This window comes from Trichoplusia ni, chromosome 3, assembly GCF_003590095.1.
Source record: "Trichoplusia ni isolate ovarian cell line Hi5 chromosome 3, tn1, whole genome shotgun sequence".
In the NCBI taxonomy this organism is placed as follows: domain Eukaryota; kingdom Metazoa; phylum Arthropoda; class Insecta; order Lepidoptera; family Noctuidae; genus Trichoplusia; species Trichoplusia ni.
In genome coordinates this window covers 10,640,583-10,650,255 of record NC_039480.1, presented here as the reverse complement: position 1 = coordinate 10,650,255, position 9,673 = coordinate 10,640,583, and the positions used below count along the sequence as shown (strand labels likewise).

Genomic DNA, 9,673 nt, shown 5'->3' with positions numbered 1-9,673 from the left:
TCTGACATTTATATATGAACGATCGGAAATGACAGTTTTATTGGGGTTCCGTTTTCGCTTTTGTTTACGGAACCTTAAAATGAAACTGTTAGACCTAAATTCCTTGAATCAATCGGATCAAATAAGAGTTATCACTTCATACTATATTCATAGAGCCTTGTATCACACTTACACAAGGAACTAATATATTGTGATAGTTTTACAATGTATCTTACAACTTTGTTGAGGCTGAAGGAATATTCCAGTTCATTTAAGGCGTACATTCTATTTCACGTGACTAACCTTTTGTCCATTTGATACTTTACAAGAGCCTTTCAATATAAACTCGGCTTAAATATTTGTTATTAAGAACCAGTCTATTTCCACATGTGAGGGCAAAGTTATATTGATGCACGTACAGGAACTTTCAGTTTTCGGGCACGTTTCCAAATTCAACTAACGGAACGAATTTCCGAAAATAAAATTTCAATCACACAATAGTCACAATTTTGTGTTTATTGTGGTGAAGATTTCGATATCGGATGTTCTGATTTTAGTCTTAATTGAATGGAGTGCAACTGACAAAAATAAAAATAAATATTTTTACGCGGCACTTACTTAATAAACTGTTCTTAACTGAATGAATTGTTGGAATCACTCCAAGAAACATTTTTTTTTCACCTCATCTGAGAAACACGACAGGTAAAATTAATGTACAAAAGTTTGCTATCCGAAAGCCCTTACTCGTTAATTCATACTTATCTCGAGGGCGCACAGTCGTTAAATATCAAAACGATTTCATTCGCAGACATCTCAAAAGTTCATGAAACATGCCTTTCAAACGTAAGGTACAGCTAAATGCTAAAGTGAAACAAGGGTGAAAACACGAGAGAAACTGAAAGCGTGCGTTGTAGGGGGCCGGGCGCGGCTGGGCGCAGCCGGGTCGGCTCGAGCAGTACTCTCCGGGACGTCGCCCCGACCGCACGGCCGTGTCCCGTGCTCCCGCCCACCGCGATCTAACTTCGTCACTCGTCAACAATTGCACAATGGGAACAAACGGGATCACTGCGTTCGATGGCGCTAGTTCGAATATGTGAAGTGATCCAATTGTGTTCTACTGTGCCGTGTGTTGCACACGTGATTGTTTTCGCAAGTGTTTATATCATGTAGATGGCTGATTAATTAGCAATTGATTTTAATGGTACAGTATATTTTACAGAATTTTTGTATTTAACTAGAATGTCAAATGAAAAATGAGACCGACATTTTTATAACGACCTTTTAAGTTTTGAAGCTAGATACGATATATATGTACGTTTATGATTAAACTGTAATATCTAATCGACTAAACTGGTAAATTATGACACAGTTTAAAAAAAAGCGTTGATTTAACTTCGACGAACGACATTTTCGATTTAGATTAAAACTTAAAGATTTTTATTACACCGACACCACAGATGTAAAAGAAACGTCTTAACCAAATAAGATAAGAAAAAATAAGGGCGCTTTACGGGATTTAAGTAAATTGGCCTTTCTTCTGCCTTTGGATTTGGCTAGGATTAAGGATTAAGTATAAAAACTGAATGATTACTACGCCGCGAAAGGTGAGTTTTACTTTGAAGTTATCAATACCAATATGTATCGTGCAATGCAATTGATTATTCACGAACGTCGGGCATGCGACAGATAGATGTACCTTCATGAATAATGCTTAACATGCAACCTTACGTTTCATTTAATTCTCTCTTATTAAGTGCTTGGAAGGTATCTCGGGTCTAGTAGTTTCTTTCTCGTTAACGTTGTCCGAAAATTTGAAGACCATATATTTTTTCTCATAAGTACCTTTTTTATTTGTTCGGGTAACTACCTAAATAAATGAAAAACGGTTAACTCTTTTCTCTTTTTTGTTTGAATGATACTTATTAGCTTTTTCCAATTAGTGCTGTAAGTAAGGATACGGGCAAACCTTTCCAATTTTGTATACATAAAACATTTTTAAGAATCCTTTTAGCCTATTAATTTACGTCTGCGTTGCTTAGCTCTGTCTTCATCCCACTTTAAAAGAGGTTATACGCAATATTTGATATGCCGCCGTAAATACATATTACCCACGTACGATGTAAAGATGCAATTTTTCTTTGTGCTTATCCTTTGACTAAGTTGTTCTTGCGATGTCATTTCAATACTATAGTTATAGTAGTCAGGTAATATTATTATAAAAAAATTTATTTTACGATAATTTCTGTAATTTGATTAAACGCAAATTTGACGATCTTCGAGGCAGTCAATAGGTACCGATTAAAAATCTCATTTAAAACATATTATCTAAACATGTGTGGTCAAGGTAAAAAAAAAAAGCCTTGCTTGCTGTGTTTTCATCGCTCAATTGCACCCTAAAGCTAAACTCAAACCGATTATGTTATTCTTTTTGTAATATTCATAAAATCAGTGAATGTTTTTTCAGAAACTATACGGTATGATAGAAAAACGTCAAAAGCAAGTGAATAAGCTTCGTACCTTTTACATTCGTCAAAAGCAAAAACAAATGAATATTATTCTGTTTTCATAAGTGGTAAACAAGTGTAGGTGTAAACTTAAAGTAAGTAACATGTTTATTATGTCACAAACACAAAAACAGTTTATCTATACTATACTATACTATCTATACTAATCTATACTAATATATAAACCTGAAGAGTTTGTTTGTTTGTTTGTTTGTTTGTTTGAACGCGCTAATCTCAGGAACTACTGGTCCAAATTGAAAAATTCTTTTTGTTTTGAGTAGACAATTAATCGAGGAAGGCTTTAGGCTATAAACCGTCACGCTGCGACTAATAGGAGCGAAGATACAATGGAAAATGTGAAAAAAAAAACAGGACGGGTATAAATCATAACTTACATCTTCTTCTACCCACGGGAACGAAGTCGCGGGCAACAGCTAGTTTTAATATATAAAGCTGAAGAGTTTGTTTGTTTGTTTGTTTGAACGCGCTAATCTCAGGAACTACTGGTCCAAATTGAAAAAATATTTTTGCGTTGAATAGAACATTCATTGAGGAAGGCTTTAGGCTATAAACCATCACGCTGCGACTTATAGGAGCGAAGATACAATGGAAAATGTGAAAAAAGCAGGGCAGGTATAAATCATAACTTATATCTTCTACCCACGGGGACGAAGTCGTGGGCAACAGCTAGTCTTACATAAAAACCTGTTTTCTGTAAGAGTATGTGTGTACCTGTACTCGGAAAGAAGTTACTTTGTGGTAATAAGTAAAAGTTGTACACAGAAACACTAAAGGCTTAAAAGTATATGTGTGTTGTTTCCCTGTACACACACAAAACGCTGGACTGATTTTATCAAAATTTGGTGTAGATCGGTCACCTTTAACTAACACATCCACTAGTTTTATCTGACTTCTTTACAGGAGCATAAATTACATTAAAAGAAACTAAATACATTAAAAGTAGAATAGAATACAAACCCCTGTTTACATGGTTTACATTGCACTGCCATCTCGCACCATATTTTTAGAAATAGCGGTCTTTCTTATTTAGCTAGTCTAGACTATACTTTGCTGAAAGCTTTTTGGAAACACATCGCTTGTGTGTTATTTTTATAGCAAACTACTTATCTTTCGACACTTACAATTGATGGATCATTCGTTTTGAGGCTTCCGTATCCAAGGGGTAAAAATCCGAGAAGTACACGTGAATTAATTTCTGCAATATTTATGATGAACATCTAATTTAATGCCAACTTCTTTAAGTTACATCGCCACTGAAATACACCCACCTACTTGGTACCTATTTTGTTCAAAAACTATGAAACTCCTTGGAAATGAGTTGTTTGCGTACCCGTCTCGGTCAAACTTTAAATTGGTTTCTGTGGGTTCCCTATTCCCATGTATAAGTGCATTGGAAAACATTTCCGAGTAATAAACCATTTTATATGTAGTAAGATATTCTAAAGGACACTTCTGAAATTCAATTATAAAACAAGAGGCACGAATTTAAGATACATAGATAAACGGATGAAACATTTCAAATGTAACCGACGACTCGACTGATGAAGGGCAGGTCCCTTCATCAGTCGTCTAACGTTATATTATTCCTCTCATCGCTTAATGTGCAAAATAATTAAATTATCTCTTGTTTGTTTTCCGAACCGAGCATAAAATATGTTAGAAACAAAATTTGGTGGAGCTTTTATAGACAAAACAACAATATAGTACAAGGGAACTGAAAAAAGGGATCAATTTAATTGGAAAACAATATTGCGAAAACGTAAGCTTAGAATCGGTAAACAGTTAACATATTTCGCATCACTACGGTGTAACGGTTAATAAAATCGGTAAATGGAGCGTAACTACATTAAGCTTGATGTGCGGGTCAATCGTGTTGGGGCCATGTAATGTCAGATGGTCACAGAGGTTTTAACTTAATTTCTCTTTCTTTTACGGGATAATACCAAAACGCGACTGGCTTTTTCATTCAAGATGGAGACCAATCGAGATTTGGAGCAACCCTGACTGAATTAATAATTTTATTCTGTGCTCTTCAGTTGAACAAGAGTCGTGATTTAAAGTAATGAATTAGATTATTACACTGGGGTTTTGGTAGGCGTAAGGCGTAACTCTTGCTGTTTTACAGAATATACTAGTACGTTTAACATCATCATCTTCTCATCTCAGTTCACTGCTGAACATATACCTTTCCTATTTGACATATAAAACTATACAGGTATAGTATGGCTCTTCCTAAAAGCTCAAATAGAAACAACAGCGCTTTTAAGTAATATTAAACAGATTTGCGAGAACTTTGCATATCTTATAGTTAAATTATGAAATAGAGGTCATATTTTAAAGACCAAGAAAGTAGCGTACCGCCTCCCGTGTCGCCTGCCCGGAAATAGGGCTTCAAAACGTTGGCCGGTTTTAATAAATGTATTTAATTATATTATAGATACAAACATGATACTTAGCATTTAGCTTATTCAACATTTAAGCTTACAAAATTTTATTAAAGGAAGCAATTACCTAAAAATATGTTGTACTAGGAATAAGTATTTAATTATACATTAACAGTAAAATACTCACTTCATAAATGTTGAAACGTTAAGTTATTGCAGATAAAATCTACTAAAAGTCTGCTGAAACACCCTATTTTAACCAAATATTCGCTCGAAATATTACTAAATTTTAAAGTAAGAGATTAACGGATACATTCAGCCGTTATCTACAGAACCTAGTAACCAAAAATAGCTGCGGTCAAAGATCCTGCCTCCACCTCCTAAACCAATAGTATTACAATTGTGAAAGCGTGACAGCGAGATACACAATACAGATCGCCGTCTTTCTTTCGGAGGAGGTGGGATCTCTGGCCCTTGGTAACAAACAAATGTCGATAGCTTAATGGCAGAAGTTATATAGAAATTGTAGAGCAAATATATCAGTCAGAGTAAATTAGGCCTAAGGCTTTGTTGAAAAATCACGACACCGGGTTAAATTTATTTGGTCATATAAATCCTATCTTTAATTCCCAGATGTATGAAATTATAAATTTAACTCTATTTGTCTTTGTCAGATTATTGTGCAACATAGTGTCAGTTAGACAATTAAGCACATTTTAAACTCCATATGTAAGTAAGAGTGTTCGTGTATTCGATTACTGCTCAGAAAAAAGAGAATATCTTGAACTCAGAATGTAAGATATATAAGGCATGTTTAAACAGTTAAACAATACAAATTGAATTGTTTTAATTATTAGAATTTTATTTAACAGGTAAGTTTTCCTCTCATGGTTTTCTCTCCTAATTTGCTAGTTAATCTTGTACATTAAACATGTATATATACAAAATTAATTTTGTAACACGTAGTTCTTTTGCTACTTATATATTTGGTTTTGGCTGTTCCAATATTAGGTACTAAATCTAAAAAACAAAAATATTCTGTGTTTCAACGCAATGCCATGAGAGTATTAAGCTAATAGCATTGACTATTCACTGGTTGTTTTGTTTGTCGATAATCCGAAACCAATAATTTCATATAGTTGTTAGATAGGTCAAATTTTCTGGGTTCGTAAAATTCCGTCGCCACGCTATATCTTATAAGCCGTGATGGCTAGACAGCTGAAATATTCAAGGACGGTGTATTTCTTTTGCCGCTATGACAAAAAACTAGAAATTAACATCCAGGTGGAGTAACAGTTTTTAATGTCATATTTTCTTAAGGGACCCTCAACCGATTTTTTTTATCCATAGCCTATTTATACGGAACCCTCAGTGTTGGGAATGTTTAACCAATGTCTAATGTATTACTTTGTATATCCCATATGACTGTCATACAGGGATTATTATAAAAGGAATCGTACAATGGGCAGTGTTATCGTTAATTGAGATCTTAAAGAGAACCTTTGAAGCTCTCTTGGACAACCGCAGATAAGGGCAACAACGACCCTAACTAAATCGGTACAGGGATATAACACTTATCTTATACACGTAGAACTGGGATTGGCAGAAGAATATATTAAATTTTACTCCCATGTGAGGTTATGGACCTCTGTCGTGTAATAACCGTTGATAATAAAGTTGGTATGATAGTGAGAATGCAACCTCTTTGTTGATTGGTACTTGTCCATGTTAAGAATATAACTAGTATATTAAAACTGCGATTTTCTTTTTGAAAACAGAATCCGGCCTGAGTAATTTAATCCGTATGCCGTCGCCGTTTACAATCAAGGCACAGGCACGAAAGACGGCTTTCTTTTCTCTGAAAAAAAAAACACGAATCAATTCAATAATATGAATAGTAACATTATTCCAATAACTCGTTAAAGGCCAGTCAGTAACGAAGTTTACCTATGCTCCTGTTACCTTTACACAAAGAAAAAGGTCTGGATTATAGTGAAAAGTTCAGTATCATTTATTGCTCTATAAAACAAAGAAAACATCTGCTCTGAAGCACTCTTGCGATAATTATGCAAATGTTAAAACGATACTGTGTGAACCTACCTACGTGCTTGTATAAACTGGATTGTATAATATATCAAGTATGTATATGTAATTACTGTGTTAGTGTAAGATAATATTGATAATTACCGTTGTGTACACGTAATCGGATTGCTCTAACTACATCAACTGGACAGTTGTCGATGAAGCAATTTCTATCTTTCTCTAACCTATGCCATCTCTTTCACTTCCTTATATGTTGTCACTTATGAAATTTTCTTCGGCTGGTCTATGTACTTCCTTCTTGGCCTTCCTCCGAATCTTTGAGCCTCGATTTGACCTTCTATGATATTAGTAATATATGAGAGTTGACAAAGAAGGTGCGTTCATTCATGCTTGCCCTTTTTCTATAATAATATATTTTTTACGATTTTTTCATTAGGAAAATAATTCCTTGTGTCGCGGGGGGTTTCACAAACATTCAAGTCACATGCGCAAAGACACCCAGATTGTACCACGCTGGGTTTGAACCCGGCTATTCGTGCAGGAATAGTATTCCTCTGGTTTCAATACTCTCTGAATTAGTCGCGCACGGCTTGTTTGACCAAATATTGTGTGCCAGCAAATGTCCTATAAATACCGCTTAAGGATTTATTTGAGATTTGTTCAGCTAAATTATTTATTTGAACTCCACCAAAACTTTACGCCCTATGTTAATAGATATTTATTTATCCGTGTTCATTTTTCTTGCAATCGCGACTTGATAGTTTCTCGTCCTGAACGTCTATCCTATTTCATTTCCTTTCATAATTCAATCAAATTGAAAATGTTTTTATTTCAACTGGCAAGAAACACCATAAACTCAACACAGAAATTCAACTATCAGTATTACAGCTTTAAAGGAAACAACTTAAACGCGATTATTGATTTTAAAACTAGCTCCCGGACCTTTATTGAAAATGTTGACGTGGAGCGCATTGTTGGACATTTGAAAAATACTCGATATAAAGTTTCGAATTTAGTTTCACAAGCCATTACACTAACTAAAGTCAATGCTATAGCCTGTAGATGGCAAGGAATGGCTAATGGATCGGAAAATGAAACCCGAAACTTCGACTTGGTATATTTGAAACAGAAATAAAAAACACCTACTGATGAATACCGTTTAACTTTGCTTTAAAACAAACGTCTTGTCAACTGTGATCGATTGAATAAAGCAGTGATTTGTAGTTCAGATGAATAAGAATGAAAACAATTTACTTCCTATTTAAGAATTTTTTTGCTTTAATAAATGAAAATACATTTCTGAAGTACGCTTTTACTTTTGTTTGCTATCATTTTAATTCGTTGTTAAACTAGACAACAACTATATTACGGGCATTGCGCTAGGTATATGCAGTAGGTAATGATTACAATACATTGAAATAATTTCATATTTCATTCTATAACTTTCAAAAACAGATATTATTCCTCAATCAACTTAACAACATTTCTGTTAATAATCAAAAGTTGGGTATATTAAGCCGAAGTTATTAACAAACGTACCCCAGAAATAGGTCGTTTTGTAAACGCGAAGATCCCCATTACAAACATTATCTTGTTAGTTAAATACGAGGTGTAAGTAACAGAGACATAACAGCCGCACATTAATTCACCGTCACGTGTCTCTGTAGCTCTCTATCTATCTATCTATCTATCTATCTATTTACGTACATATCTATCTACGAGTAGTAACGAACGCCCATCAGCCGAGCTCTGGTTTCCTCACATTTTCCTCCAAGCGATACTCTCGCGTAACGTTGCATCTAACTTATAATGGAACGTCATATTTCATATTTATCACCGTAACGAAACTATTATGACAGTAAGTTGAGGGCTAACAGTAATATTGGAGTGAAACTACAACGTATTAAGAGGTGAAGTTTGTTATGAACGTCGCCGATATTTTAGCTAAAATAGTACCTACACTACACTGAGAAAACTGAAATAAATGAATATGGGCAAAATTGAGATGATAGTATTTGTGAGTCGAAGAAAATATGGTTATTGAATATACCAAACAATTTATTCACAGAAATATTAATAACAGATAAAGTCTTAGTTCAATAGTTTTGGCAAATGCTATATGATGAAGAATCACGGCGAGCTGTAATGCTGCCAAGTCTGTAACTTCTTAAATATACGTCTAACTCGATAGGAGGTCATTGTTCATAGACCGCCGATCTTTCGCATTGTAGGTGAGGGGACAAAATAAATAGACTTGGATTTATATAATAAATAATTATGAAAATCCGGCTTAAAAGGCTATAATCGCCTGTTTAAATTACGATTATGGTCTTTTAAACTGAAGGGTTTAGGCGCAGCTGTGACGATTAATCTGTTCGCAATTCGTATAATCGATTCCACGGTAATTTGTTTTACACTAAAGGCATTATTGAAATTGCTTCCATTTGAATAACCGCTTAATGGTTTCATAATATAAATTCAGTGATGACGTAGCTTGATGGATTTAGCGATGGAATTATTTGATATAGGTACATATTTGACATAACTAATATCATGTTATTATTCATATCTATTTGTAGTATGTATTGGTATCATGGTTTAATAATACAAATTCAGTAATGACGAAAATGGTTGATGGTTTTAGCAATTGAATTACTCGGTAAAAGGACATATTTAACATAATAAACTTAAACATAAGATATTATTCACTAAGTATGACATAACCAATATAATTTGATGTCA

The 9,673-nt window shown here is 34.2% G+C and overlaps 1 protein-coding gene across 1 annotated transcript in view; it reads left to right on the top strand.

Moving 5' to 3' along the window:
- Window positions 1-397: 397 nt before the first annotated feature.
- Window positions 398-9,673, top strand: part of LOC113491883 — a 34,358-nt gene continuing 25,082 nt past the window's right edge. Inside the window, exon 1 of the mRNA XM_026869078.1 lies at window positions 398-1,180. The gene's annotated coding sequence lies outside the window, so the exon portion shown is untranslated. The remainder of the gene's footprint in view (window positions 1,181-9,673) is intronic.